Here is a 14,964-nt window from a genome sequence, read left to right on the forward strand (position 1 = left end):
AAATTAGAGCATCATATTATTCAATATTTAAAAATTAGGGCATCATATTATTACTCAATATTTAAAAATTAGGGCATCATATTTTTATTATTCAATATTTAAAAATTAGAGCATCATATTATTCAAGATTTAAAAATTAAGGCGTGACGTTATTATGAAGTATTTAGAAATTAGGGCATCATGATATTATTAAGAATTTAAAAATTAGAGCATCTTCTTCTTAGAATTAAATATTAAAAAATTAGAGCATTATATTATTCAATATTTAAAAATTAGGGCGTGATGTTATTATGAAATATTTAAAAATTAGAGCGTCATGATATGCTTAATAATAATAAAATGGAATTAATAAACGCAATCATGTAATAATAACAACAGGTAATAAAATAATATATTAATAGCGATAACTGCAATTAATAGCAATACAAAATGCATTGTAAAAATGTAATAATATAATACAGTGATGATGATGATAATAATAATAATAAGAATAGAATATAAGAATAATAAGAATATGAATAGAATAACAGTGATAAAAACTGTAATTAATAGTCATTAAAATGCAATGTAGGAAAATAATAGTCAAAAAATATAGCAATGACAATAATAATAATATAATTATAATATAATAATAATAATAAATAACAATAATAGAATAGAATAGAATAGAATAGAATAATATAGAATAAGAATAAGAATAGAATATTAGTGATAAAAACTGTAATTAGTCATTAAAATGCAAAGTAGGAAAATAATAGTCAAAAAAATATAGCAATAACAATAATAATAATATCATTATAATATAATAATAATAAACAATAATATAATATAATATAATATAATATAATATAATATAATATAATAATATAATATATAATATAATATAATATGATATAATATAATATTATGGAATAAGAATAAGAATAGAAAAATAGTGATAAAAACTGTAATTAATAGTCATTAAAATGCAAAGTAGGAAAATAATAGTAAGTCAAGAAAATGACAATAATAATAATAATAGCAATGACAATAATAATAATAATAATAATAAAATATATAATATGATAATATAATATAATATAATATAATATAATATAATATAATATAATATAATATAAATGTAAGAATAATAAGAATAAGAATAAAATAATTAATTAATAATTAATTAATAGTCATTAGAATGCAATGTAGAAAAATAATAGTCAAAAAAAAATATAGCAATGACAATAAAATAATTATAATATAATATAATATAATATAATGATAAAATAACAATATAATATAATATAATATAATATAAATAAGAATATAAGAATAATAAGAATAAGAATAGAATAATAGTGATAAAAACTGTAATTAATAGTCATTAAAATGCAATGTAGGAAAATATAGCAATGGCAATAATAACAATAATAATAATAATAAATTAATAATAATACTAATATAATATATAATATAATAATAATAAAATATAATAAAATATATAATAATGATAATAATAATGTTATAATAATGTTAATAATAATGTTAATAATGTTAATAATAATAATAATAATAATAATAATAATAATAATAATAATAATAATAATAATAATAATAATAATAATATTCCCAGCCTCCCTTCGCTGGGAATCCCCAACGTTCCACCTCCGCGCGCCTTAGCCAATCCGCGCCTCTCCTTCCCCTCCCCGCGCGCCGCAGCCAATCCCCAGCCTCCGAACCTCGCGGCGTCCAATAGCCGCCCTGGGAACGTCCAGCTTTCGGCTATGGGGAGCCCGGCAGCCAATCAGCGGCCTGGGAACGTCGGCGGCGGCCAATGGGGAGCCGGCATGCAAATAAAAGGCGAAGGGAGAAGCGAGGCGACGCTCAGTCGGGGCGAAGGAGCGGGCGGCGGAGGCGGCGCATGCGCAGAAGAGAAGCGCCCCTCTTTTTTTAATAGGGGGGGCGCTGGAAAAAAAAGGGCCCCCACCCCCCTGATTTTGGGGGGGCGGCCCGGAAGGAGAGCCGGTTGCCGAACCCCGATTTCCTCCTCTTCCCCCCCCGCCCCCTGGAAAGGGAGCGAGCGGACCGCGCGGAGGACTAGCAGGAGGGGGGGGGCCTTGATCCGGAGGAATATTGTTTTTTGGGGGGGTTCGCCACCCCCCCGCAAAGAGGAAGAGGAGCCGAAGGGACCCGAACCCCGATTTCCTCCTCTCCTTCTTCCCCCCCCCCTGGAAAGAGAGCGGACCGCGCGGAGGACTAGCGGGGGGGGGGACCGTCCGATCCGGAGGAATATTAATTTTGGGGGGGGGGGTTCGCCCACCCCCGAAAGGAGGAGGAAGAGGAGCCCCGATTTCCTCCCTCCCTCCCCCCCCCCGCGCAACGTGGAAAGGGAGCGAGCGGACCGCGCGGAGGACTAGCAGGAGGAGGGGGGTCCGATCCGGAGGAATATTAATTTTTTTTGGGGGGGGGGGTTCGCCCCCCACCACCCCGAAGGAGGAGGAAGAGGAGGAGGAGCAGCCGAGGAGACGAAGAGGGGGTGAGCGGACCAGGCGGAGGACTAGAAGCAGAGGAGGAGGAAGAGGGGGGGGCCCCGATTAATTGGGGGGGGGTTCGCTTCGCCGCCCCCCCCCCCCCCGAAGGAGGAAGAGGAGACGAAGGTATCCGAACCCCGATTCCCACCCCCCCAAAAAGGGGGGAGCCGACCAGGCGGAGGACTAGAAGGAGAGGAAAGGGGGGGGGGTCCGATCCGAAGGAATAATTTTGGGGGGTTCGCTCCCCCCCCCCCCGAGGAGGAGCCGAAGGTCTCCGAACCCCTATCCTTTCTCCCCCCCCCCTCCCCAAATTTCCCATCGGAAAGGGAGCGGACCGGGAGGAGGACTGGGAGAAAAGGGGGGGGATCTTTGGGGGGACCCCCCCTTCCCTATTGATTGGACACCCCCAGAGGAGGAAGAGGAGTTTTTCTGAATTTGGGGGGGGGCGTGGAGGAGAGAGACCCCCCCATTTCTCCCCCCCCCCCGTCGGAAGGGAGAGGACCGGGTGGAGGACTAGAGGGGGGGGCGGCTCCTGAGCGGACTAGAGAGAGGACTAGGAAGAGGGGAGAGGGGGGGGGGCCTGATCCGGATCGTCGCTTTTTTGGGGGGGGGGGTCTTTAACCCTAAAAGGCGTCTTTAACCCCTTCCTGTCTCCCCCCCCCTTTTAAGAACCAGGGAGGGGGGGTCCCTAACCCCCTTCTCTCCCCACTTTCAACCAGTCCAAACTGGGAAGGGGGGTCGCTAAAAGGGGTCCTTAACCCCTTTCTGTCCCCCCCCACCTTAAACCAGTTCAAACTGGGAAGGGGGGGTCGCTAAAAGGGGTCCTTAACCCCTTTCTGTCCCCCCCCACCTTAAACCAGTTCAAACTGGGAAGGGGGGTCTCTAAGAGGGGTTCCTTTCTTTCCGCCGCACTTTAAACCAGTCCAAACTGGGGAGGGGGGTCCCTAACGTGGCTCCCTAAGAGGCGTTTTTAACCCCTTTCTCCCCCCTTTAAACCAGTTCAAACTGGGAAGGGGGGTTCCTAACTTGGGTCCCTAAGAGTCTCTTTAAGCCCTTTCTCCCCCCCCTTTAACCCCTTTCTGTCTCCCCCACTTTAAACCAGTTCAAACTGGGGAGAGGGCATCCCTAACTTGGGTCCCTAAGAGGCGTCTTTAACCCTTTTCTCCCCCCTTTAAACCAGTTCAAACTGGGAGGGGTCCCTAACGTGGGTCCCTAAGAGGCGTCCTTCACCCCTTTCTGTCCCCCCCCACTTTAAACCAGTTCAAACTGGGGAGGGGGCGTCCCTAACTTGGCTCCCTAAGAGGCGTCCTTCACCCCTTTCTGTCCCCCCCCACTTTAAACCAGTTCAAACTGGGGAGAGGGCATCCCTAACTTGGGTCCCTAAGAGGCGTCTTTAACCCTTTTCTCCCCCCTTTAAACCAGTTCAAACTGGGAGGGGTCCCTAACTTGGGTCCCTAAGAGGCGTCCTTCACCCCTTTCTGTCCCCCCCCACTTTAAACCAGTTCAAACTGGGGAGGGGGCGTCCCTAACTTGGCTCCCTAAGAGGCGTCCTTCACCCCTTTCTGTCCCCCCCCACTTTAAACCAGTTCAAACTGGGAGGGGTCCCTAACTTGGGTCCCTAAGAGGCGTCTTTAACCCTTTTCTCCCCCTTTAAACCAGTTCAAACTGGGAGGGGTCCCTAACGTGGGTCCCTAAGAGGCGTCCTTCACCCCTTTCTGTCCCCCCCACCTTAAACCAGTCCAAACTGGGAGGGGGTCCCTAAGAGGCGTATTTAACCCCTTTCTCCCCCCCCTTAACCCCACTTAACCAATCCAAACCGGGTCCCTAAGGCAGTTGATCGGACCCCGGTGGGTCCTTAACTCCGCCCCCCCTGCACCGTCCTTAACCTGGGTCTGGGGGGGTCTTTAACCCCCAAATCCCCCCCTATAGAGAGAGGCTTTAACCAATCCTAACCAGGAGTGAGGGGGGTCTCTATCATCCGGTTTCCCCCCCAGACAGGTCCTTAACCCACACCAAAGGGTCCTTAACTCATTGTGGGGTCTTTAACCAGGGGGGTCTTGAACCCGGAACCCATTGGGGGTCTTTAAGTCCCTCCCTTGGAGGGTCCCTAACCAGGAGGGGGGTCTTGAACCCTCGACTCCCTTTCCTTCCCTCCTTAACCCATTGAGGGGGGTCCTTAACCAGGGGAGGGTCTTGAACCCGGAACCCATTGTGGGGTCTTTAACCAGGGGAGGGTCTTGAACCCAGAGCCCATTGTGGGGTCCTTAACCAGGGGAGGGTCTTGAACCCAGAGCCCATTGTGGGGTCTTTATCTCCCCCCCTTGGAGGGTCCCTAACCAGGCAGAGTGGGTCTTGAACCCTCGACTCCCTTTCCGTCTTGAACCCTGAACCCATTGTGGGGTCCTTAACCAGGAGAGGGTCTTGAACCCAGAACCCATTGAGGGTCTTTAACCCTCCCCCTTTGGAGGGTCCCTAACCAGGCAGAGGGGGTCTTGAACCCTTGACTCCCTTGAACCCTGAACCCCTTGAGGGGGTCCCTAACTGGGGGCGGGTCTCTAACCCCAAACTCCCTTCCGGAAGCTTCTTGACCCTTTGGGGGAGGGTCCTTAACCCCCCTCCCTAACCCGACTTAACCCCCCTAGTGAGGTCTTTAACCCCGATTTCCCTTCCGGAAGCTTCTTGACCCGGGTCCGGACGGGGCTCTAACTCCCCCTTGGAGGGTCCTTAACCTGGTGCTAGTGAGGGGGGGGAGGTCCTTAATCCCAGCAGGGGCTCTAAGCGGCGGGTGGGAGTGGGGTCTTTAACCCCTCCTTGGGGCTCTAAGCTCGGCCTTAACTTGCAGGTCTTTAACCCCAAACTCCCCACGGAGGGAGGTCCTTAACCCCTCCTCTTAGCACCCCCCCAACGGGGCTCTAACTACGGCCTTAACCCCCCCTTGGGAGGTCCTTAACCAGCTGGTGGGGGGTCTTTAACCCCAAAGTCCCTTCCTTAACCCCTTGAGGGGGCGGGTCCTTAACTCCCCCCCTCCTCCTTAACCCGTTCCCAAGAGGTCTCTAAGCTCAGCCTTCACTCCCCCTTGGGAGGTCCCTAACCAGGTGCTAGTAGGGGGTCTCTAACCCCCAAGTTAGCCCACCGGGGAGGTCCCTATCCCCCCTCTTTAACTCCCAAGTTAGCCCCTCGGTGAGGTCTCTATCCCCCCTCCTTAACCCTTTCCCAACAGGTCTCTAAGCTCAGCCTTCACTCCCTCTTGGAAGGTCCCTAACCAGGTGGGGCTAGTGGGGGGGTCTTTAACCCCCAACTTAGCCCCTCAGTGAGGTCTCTATCCCCCTTCCTTCACCCTTTCCCTCCAGTCCGAAGGGTCCTTAACCAGGGGGGGCTAGTGGGGTCTTTAACCCCCAACTCCCTCCCCCAACCTCCTTAACCCACTGAAGGTCCTTAACTGGGTGGGGCTAGTGGGGTCTCTAACCCCCCTTTCTGAACCTCCTGAACCCATTGAGGTGGGTCCCTAACTCCCCCTTGGAAGATCCTGCTGCTGGTGGGGTCTCTAACCCCCTCCTCCCTAACGCCCCCTCCTCTCTGCCTCAAAGCTAGCACCCCCCCCCCCGTGGGGCTCTAAGATCGGCGTGAACTCCTTAACCGGGGTGGGTCCTTAACTCTCCCTTTGAGGGTCTTTAACCAGGGCTGCTGGTGGGGTCTCTAACCCCCAACTCCCTCCCCCAACCTCTCTATCCCATTGAAGGTCCTTAACCAGGTGGGGCTAGTGGGGTCCTTAACTCTCCCTTTGAGGGTCTTTAACCAAGGGCCTTAACCCATTGAAGGTCCTTAACTGGGTGGGGCTAGTGGGGTCTCTAACCCCCAAGTCCTTTTCTGAACCTCCTGATCCCATTGAGGGGGGTCCCTAACTCCCCTTGGAAGGTCCTTAACCAGGTGGGGGTGGGTCCTTAACTCTCCCTTTGAGGGTCTTTAACCGGGTGCTGCTAGTGGGGTCTTTAACCCCCAACCTCCTGAACCCATTGAGGGGGGTCCCTAACTCCCCCTTGGAAGGTCCTTAAGCGGGTGGTGCTGGTGGGGTCTCTAACCCCCAACTCCCTCCTTAACCCATTGAGGGTCCTTAACTGGGTGGGGCTGGTGGGGTCTCTAACCCCAACCTCCTGAACCCATTGAAGGTCCTTAACTGGGTGGGGCTGGTGGGGTCTCTAACCCCAACTCCCTCCTGAACCCATTGAAGGTCCTTAACTGGGTGGGGCTGGTGGGGTCTCTAACCCCAACTCCCTCCTGAACCCATTGAGGGTCCTTAACTGGGTGGGGCTGGTGGGGTCTCTAACCCCAACTCCCTCCTGAACCCATTGAAGGTCCTTAACTGGGTGGGGCTGGTGGGGTCTCTAACCCCCAACCTCCTGAATCCATTGAGGGTCCTTAACTGGGTGGGGCTGGTGGGGTCTCTAACCCCCAACTCCCTCCTGAACCCATTGAAGGTCCTTAACTGGGTGGGGCTGGTGGGGTCTCTAACCCCCAACTCCCTCCTGAACCCATTGAAGGTCCTTAACTGGGTGGGGCTGGTGGGGTCTCTAACCCCCAACCTCCTGAACCCATTGAGGGTCCTTAACTGGGTGGGGCTGGTGGGGTCTCTAACCCCCAACCTCCTTAACCCATTGAGGGTCCTTAACTGGGTGGGACTAGTGGGGTCTCTAACCCCAACTCCCTCCTGAACCCATTGAGGGTCCTTAACTGGGTGGGGCTGGTGGGGTCTCTAACCCCAACTCCCTCCTGAACCCATTGAGGGTCCTTAACTGGGTGGGGCTGGTGGGGTCTCTAACCCCAACTCCCTCCTGAACCCATTGAAGGTCCTTAACTGGGTGGGGCTGGTGGGGTCTCTAACCCCCAACTCCCTCCTTAACCCATTGAGGGTCCTTAACTGGGTGGGGCTGGTGAGGTCTCTAACCCCCAACCTCCTGAATCCATTGAGGGTCCTTAACTGGGTGGGACTAGTGGGGTCTCTAACCCCAACCTCTCTATCCCATTGTCTGGGGGTCCTTAACCTCCTGAGCCCATTGAGCGGGGTCCCTAACTCCCCCTTGGAAGGTCCTTAACCAGCTGGGGTGGGTCTTGAACCCCGAACTCCCTAACCCAATCGCAGGGGGGTCCCTAACTCGGAGCCCCTTGAACCCTCAGCTCCCTTCCGGAAGCTTCTTAACCCCTTGAGGTCTTTAACCCCTCCTCTCGAACCCAGGACCTCCCTGATAGCACCCCCCGGACGCGGCTCTAACCTGGTCTTGAACCCCGAACTCCCTTCAGGAAACCTCCGTAGGGGGTCCCTAACGCCTTGAACCCTCAACTCCTTGAACCCTCAGTGGGTCCTTAACCAGGCGGTGGGGGGGTCTGTAACGCTAGACTCCCCCTTAAGCAGGTGGGGTCTTTAAGCAGGAGGGCTAGTGGGGTCTTTAACCCCCAAACTCCGAATCCTCGAACCCGGAGCCAGAATCGAGAATCCTTGAACCCGGCGCTCTCCTCACACCCAATCCTCGAACCCGGAACCAGCCTCCAAACTCTCGAACCCAGAGCCAGAATCCCAAATCCTCGCACCCGGCGCACTAATCCTCGAACCCGGCGCCAGCACCCAGAAGCCTTCAAACCCTCGAACCCGGCGCTCTCAACTCCGAATCCTCGAACCCAGAGCCAGCATCCAGAAGGCTCCAAACCCTCGAACCCAGGGCCCAAACCCTCGAACCCGGAGCCAGCACCCAGAAGCCTTCAAACCCCGAATCCAGTGCTCTAAACTCCAAATCCTTGAACCCGGAGCCAGCATCCCGAAGCCTTCAAACCCTCGAACCCAGAGCCCAAATCCTCGAACCCGGCGCCAGCACCCAGAAGGCTCCAAATCCTCGAACCTCGAGCTCTAAACTCCGTCACCTCGAACCCGGAGCCAGCATCCCAAAGCCTTCAAACCCTCGAACCCGCGCTCTCAACTCCGAATCCTCGAACTCAGAGTCCAAATCCTCGAACCCGGAGCCAGAACCCAGAATTCTCAAATTCATCGAACCCAGAATCCTTCGAATCCTCGCACCCGGCACACTAATCCTCGAACCCGGCGCCAGAAAACGTCCAATCCTCGCACCAGGCGCACTAATCTTCGAACCCGGTGCCAGAACCCAGAGCCCAAATCCTCGCACCCGGCGCACTAATCCTCGCACCCAGAGCCAGCATCCCAAAGCCTTCAAATCCTCGAACCCGGCGCTCTCAACTCACCCAGAGCCCGAATCCTCGATCCCAGCGCACTAATCCTCGAAACCAGCACCAGAAAACTTCGAATCCTCGCACCCAGAGCCCAAATCCTCGCACCCGGCGCACTAATCCTCGAACCCAGCGCCGGAACCCAGAATCCTTTGAATCCTCGAACCCGGCACCAGAACCCAGAATCCTTTGAATCCTCGAACCCGGAGCCCAAATCCTCGCACCCGGCGCACTAATCCTCGAACCCAGAGCCAGAACCCAGAATCCTTCGAATCCTCGCACCCGGCGCACTAATCCTCGAACCCGGCGCACTCAACTCTGAATTCTCGCACCCGGCGCACTAATCCTCGAACCCAGAGCCAGAACCCAGAATCCTTCGAATCCTCGCACCCGGCGCACTAATCCTCGAACCCGGCGCACTAAACTCCAAATCCTTGCACCCGGCGCACTACTCGCACCCGCGCCCCTCGCACCATGAACCAGGCCGAGCTCCCCTCCCCGCCCCCTCCCTTGTCCCCGCCCCCCGCGCCGGGCGAGCGCCTCTTCCGTGACGCCGTGCGCGCCGGCAACACGGCGGCCGTGCACGCACTATTGCGCACCATGAACTCGTGCGAATTCAACGTGAACGCCTTCGGTCCGGAGGGCCAGACGGCTTTGCACCAATCGGTGAGCGACGGGAATCTGGAACTGGTGAAATTATTGGTGCGCTTTGGCGCCGACGTGCGATTGGCCAACCGGGACGGCTGGAGCGCATTGCACATGGCGGCCTTTTCGGGGCACCAGGATATCGTGCTCTATTTGGTGGCCAAGGCCCGGGGGGGCGGGGGGGGCGGAGGAGGGCCGTCGTAAGACTCGAACCCGGGGCCGGAAGAGGACTTGGTGCGCATGTTGGGAGCGCATGACTTGAACCCAGGGCCGACTCCATGGGAGGCTGCAATGCGTGTGGGAAATGTGCAACTTGAACCCAGGACTGAGTGCGCCTGTTCCGGAGCGCACGACTTGAACCCTCAACCCAGCAGGGAGGACTTAATGGGCAGGTTGGGAGTGCGCGGCTTGGACCCGCGACCGGGGACTTGTGCGCCACTTGGAAGCGCATGGCTTGAACCATGTTGGGAACGCGTGACTTGAACCCGCAACCGAGGACTTGTGTGCGATTTGAACCCGCAACCGAGGACTTAATGCGCCCATTAGAAGTGTGCGATTTGAACCCACGACTGAGGACTTATGCGCGTGGCTTGAACCCGCAACTTGGAAGCGCATGACTTGAACCCGCGACCGAGGACTTATGCGCCACTTGGAAGCGCGTGACTTGAACCCGCAACCGAGGACTTATGCGCCCATTAGAAGTGTGCGATTTGAACCCGCAACTGAGGACTTGTGCGCGTGGCTTGAACCCGCAACTTGGAAGCGCATGACTTGAACCCGCGACCGAGGACTTATGCGCCCATTAGAAGTGTGCGATTTGAACCCACAACCGAGGATTTATGCGCGTGGTTTGAACCCGCAACTGAGGACTTGTGCGCCACTTGGAAGCACGTGGCTTGAACCCGCAACCGAGGACTTGTGCGCCACTTGGGAGCGCGTGACTTGAACCCGCAACCGAGGACTTATGCGCCCATTAGAAGTGTGCGATTTGAACCCACAACTGAGGACTTGTGCGCCACTTGGAAGCGCGTGGCTTGAACCCTCAACTGGGATTTAATGGGGTTGTTGGAAAGGTGCGATTTGAACCCGCAACTGAGGAGTTGGGCCTGCGCATGACTTGAACCCGCAACTGGGATTTAATGGGAATGTTGGGAGTGCCAATTTGAACCCATAGCCAGGACTTAATGGGTCTGTTGGGAGCGCATGGCTTGAACCTGCAACCGGGGATTTAATGGGAAGGTTGGGAGCGCACCATTTGAACCCACGACTTGCCACTGCTGAGGACTTAAGGGGCCTGTTGAGGGCGCATCATGTGCCTGTTGGAAGCGCATGACTCGAACCCAGGACCGGGGGTTTCATGGGGCTGTTGGGAATGTGCGACTTGAACCCACATCCGAGGACTTATGGGCCTGTTGGGAATGTGCGATTTAAACCCATGGCCAGGACTTAATGGGTGTGTTGGGAGCGCATGACTCGAACCCACAACCGAGGACTTATGCGCCTGTTGGAAATGCGCAACTTGAACCCATGACTAGCATTTAATGGGCTTGTTGCAAGCGCATGATTCGAACCCATGGCCAGGGATTTAATGCGTCCATCCGAAGGGCGTGACTCGCACCCACATCCAAGGACTTATGCGCCCGTTGGAAATGCGCAACTTGAACCCATGGCCAGGACTTAACGGGAGTGTTGGGAGCACATGAGTCGAACTGGGATTTAAGGGGGCTGTTGGGAGAGCACAACTTGAACCCACAACCGAGGACTTATGCGCCTGTTTCCAGCGCATGACTCGAACCCAGCACCCAGCACTGCAGAGGACTGAATGGGCCTGTTTGGGGGCACATGACTCGAACCCACAACCAAGGATTTAATGTGGCTGTTGGGAATGTGCAACTTGAACCCATAGCCAGGGTCTGTTGGGAGCGCATGAGTCGAACCCATGACCAGGATCATCAGAAGGGCATGATTCGAACCCACCACTGACTTTATGTGCCTGTGGGGAGTGCGCAACTTGCACCCAGGACCGTGATCCTTGGAAGCGCATGACTTGAACCCACAACTGAGGGTTTAATGGGCCTGTTGGGAGCGCGTGAGTCGAACCCACCACTGAGGACTTATGCGCCCCTCAGAAGCGCGTTCCTTGAACCCATGTCCAGGACTTAAGGGGCCACTTGGAAGCACATGACTCGAACTCATGCGCTCTTGGGAGTGCGCAACTTGAACCCATAGCCAGGACTTGTTAGGTCTGTTGGGAGCGCATGATTCGAACCCGCAACCAGGGATTTAATGGGCATTTTGGGAGCGCACGATTTGAACCCACAACCCACCACTGCTGAGGATTTCATGTGCTGGTTGGGAGCACATCACTCGAACCCAGGACCGGGACTTAATGGGCCTGTTGTGAGTTCACAACTCGAACCCACAACCGAGGACTTATGGGCCTGTTGGGAATGTGCAGCTTGAACCCATGGCCAGGACTTGATGCGCCCCTTGGAAGCGCATGACTTGAACCCACAACCCGGGATTTCATGCGCCTGTTGGAAGTGCACGACTCGAACCCACGACCGAGGACTGAATGCGCCTTTTGGGAGCGCACAACTCGAACCCATGGCCAGGACTCCATGCGCCCAGCGGAAGCCTGTGACTCGAACCCACGACTGCATAGGACTGGATGCGCCTGTTGTGAGTGCGCACGACTCGAACCCAGGACTGAGGACTTAATGCGCCCCTTAGAAGCACACAACTCGAACCCATGGCCAGGATTCCATGCGCCCATCGGAATCCTGTGACTCGAACCCACGACCCACTAAATGCGCATGTTGGAAGCACACAACTCGAACCCGTGACTGAGGACTGAATGTGCCTGTTGTGAGTGCGCACGACTCGAACCCAGGACCGAGGATTGAATGTGCCTGTTGTGATTGCGCACGACTCGAACCCATGGCCAGGACTCCATGCGCCCAGCGGAAGCCTGTGGATCGAACCCACGACCCACTAAATGCGCATGTTGGAAGCGCACAACTCGAACCCATGGCCAGGACTCCATGCGCCTGTTGTGAGTGCGCACGACTCGAACCCACAACCGAGGACTGAATGCGCCCTTTGGAAGCGCATGACTCGAACCCATGGCCAAGACTCCATGCGCCCAGCGGAAGCCTGTGACTCGAACCCACGACCCACTTAATGCGCATGTTGGAAGCACACAACTCGAACCCAGGACTGAGGACTTCATGCGCCTGTTGTGAGTGCGCACGACTCGAACCCACAACCAAGGACTTCATGCGCCCCTTGGAAGTGCATGACTCGAACCCACGACCCACTTAATGCGCATGTTGGAAGCGCACAACTCGAACCCAGGACCGAGGACTGAATGCGCCTGTTGTGAGTGCGCACGACTCGAACCCATGGCCAGGACTCCATGCGCCCAGCGGAAGCCTGTGACTCGAACCCACGACCCACGACTGCATAGGACTGAATGCGCATGTTGTGAGTGCGCACGACTCGAACCCAGGACCGAGGACTCAATGCGCCCCTTGGAAGCGCACGACTCGAACCCGCCACCATCTACCCTCGCCATCTACCTCTCTTGCTGCGCAGTGTTGCCTCTTTTGGGGGGCGGACCCCCAATGACCCCCCAAATTCTGAGATTTCCCAGCAGATTCTGACATTTGCCACCCAGATTCTGAGATTTTTCCCCGTTTTGCACCCCAAATTCTGAGATTTCCCAGCAAATTCTGACATTTGCCACCCAGATTCTGAGATTTCCCCCCATTTTGCCCCCCAAATTCTGAGATTTCCCCGTTTTGCCCAACAGATTCTGACATTTGCCCCCAAATTCTGACATTTGCCACCCAAATTCTAAGAATTCCCCCCATTTTGCCCCCCAAATTCTGAGATTTCCCCCCAGATTCTGAGATTTCCCCCCGTTTTGCCCCCCAAATTCTGAGATTTCCCAACCAAATTCTGACATTTGCCACCCGGATTCTGAGATTTTCCCCATTTTGCCCCCCAAATTCTGAGATTTCCCAACCAAATTCTGACATTTGCCACCCAGATTCTGAGATTTTCCCCGTTTTGCCCCCCAAATTCTGAGATTTCCCAGCAAATTCTGACATTTGCCACCCAGATTCTGAGATTTCCCCCCATTTTGCCCCCCAAATTCTGAGATTTCCCAGCAAATTCTGACATTTGCCACCCAGATTCTGAGATTTTGCCCCCCAAATTCTGAGATTTCCCAGCAAATTCTGACATTTGCCACCCAGGTTCTGAGATTTCTCCCCGTTTTGCTCCCCAAATTCTGAGATTTCCCCCTAAATTCTGAGATTTCCCCCCAAATTCTGAGATTTTCCCCCATTTTGCTCTCCAAATTCTGATATTTCCCCCCAAATTCTGACATTTGCCACCCCAATTCTGAGAATTCCCCCCATTTTGCCCCCCAAATTCTGAGATTTCCCCCCAGATTCTGACATTTTCCCCATTTTGCCCCCCACATTCTGACATTTGCCCCCCAGATTCTGAGATTTCCCCCCATTTTGCCCCCCAAATTCTGAGATTTCCCCCCATTTTGCCCCCCAAATTCTGACATTTCCCCCCATTTTGCCCCCCAAATTCTGAGATTTCCCCCCATTTTGCCCCCCGAATTCTGAGAATTCCCCCATTTTGCCCCCCAAATTCTGACATTTCCCCCCATTTTGCCCCCCGAATTCTGAGAATTCCCCCATTTTGCCCCCCCAAATTCTGACATTTCCCAGCAAATTCCAACATTTCCCAGCAAATTCCAACATTTCCCAGCAAATTCCGACATTTACCCCCCATTTTATAGGGCAGAATCTAATTTTTGGGGTGGGAAATACCATTTCCTGTCTAGAAAAGGGGGAGAAATATTTGGAAAATACCATTTAATGTCTTCAAAGGGGGGGGAAATATTTGGGAAATCCCATTTAATGTCTAGAAAAGGGGGAAATATTTGGAAAATACCATTTAATGTCTAAAAAGGGGGGAAATATTGGTGGAAAATACCATTTAATGTCTAAAAAGGGGGGAGAAATATTTGGAAAATACCATTTAATGTCTAGAAAAGGGGGAAATATTTGGGAAATCCCATTTAATGTCTAGAAAAGGGGGAAATATTTGGAAAATCCCATTTAATGTCTAAAAAGGGGGGAAATATTGGTGGAAAATACCATTTAATGTCTAAAAAGGGGGGAGAAATATTTGGAAAATACCATTTAATGTCTTCAAAGGGGGGGGAAATATTTGGGAAATCCCATTTAATGTCTAGAAAAGGGGGAAATATTTGGAAAATCCCATTTAATGTCTAAAAAGGGGGGAAATATTGGTGGAAAATACCATTTAATGTCTAAAAAGGGGGGAGAAATATTTGGAAAATACCATTTAATGTCTAAAAAAAGGGGGGAAATATTTGGATTTTTTGTGGAAAATACCATTTAATGTCTAGAAAAGGGGGGAAATATTTGGAAAATACCATTTAATGTCTAAAAAGGGGGGAAATCTTTGGAAAATACCATTTTTATTTGGAAAATACCATTTAATGTCTTCAAACGGGGGGAAAATA

The sequence above is a fragment of the Podarcis melisellensis genome (genome assembly GCF_964234715.1).
Source record: "Podarcis melisellensis genome assembly, chromosome: W".
Lineage (NCBI taxonomy): Eukaryota > Metazoa > Chordata > Lepidosauria > Squamata > Lacertidae > Podarcis > Podarcis melisellensis.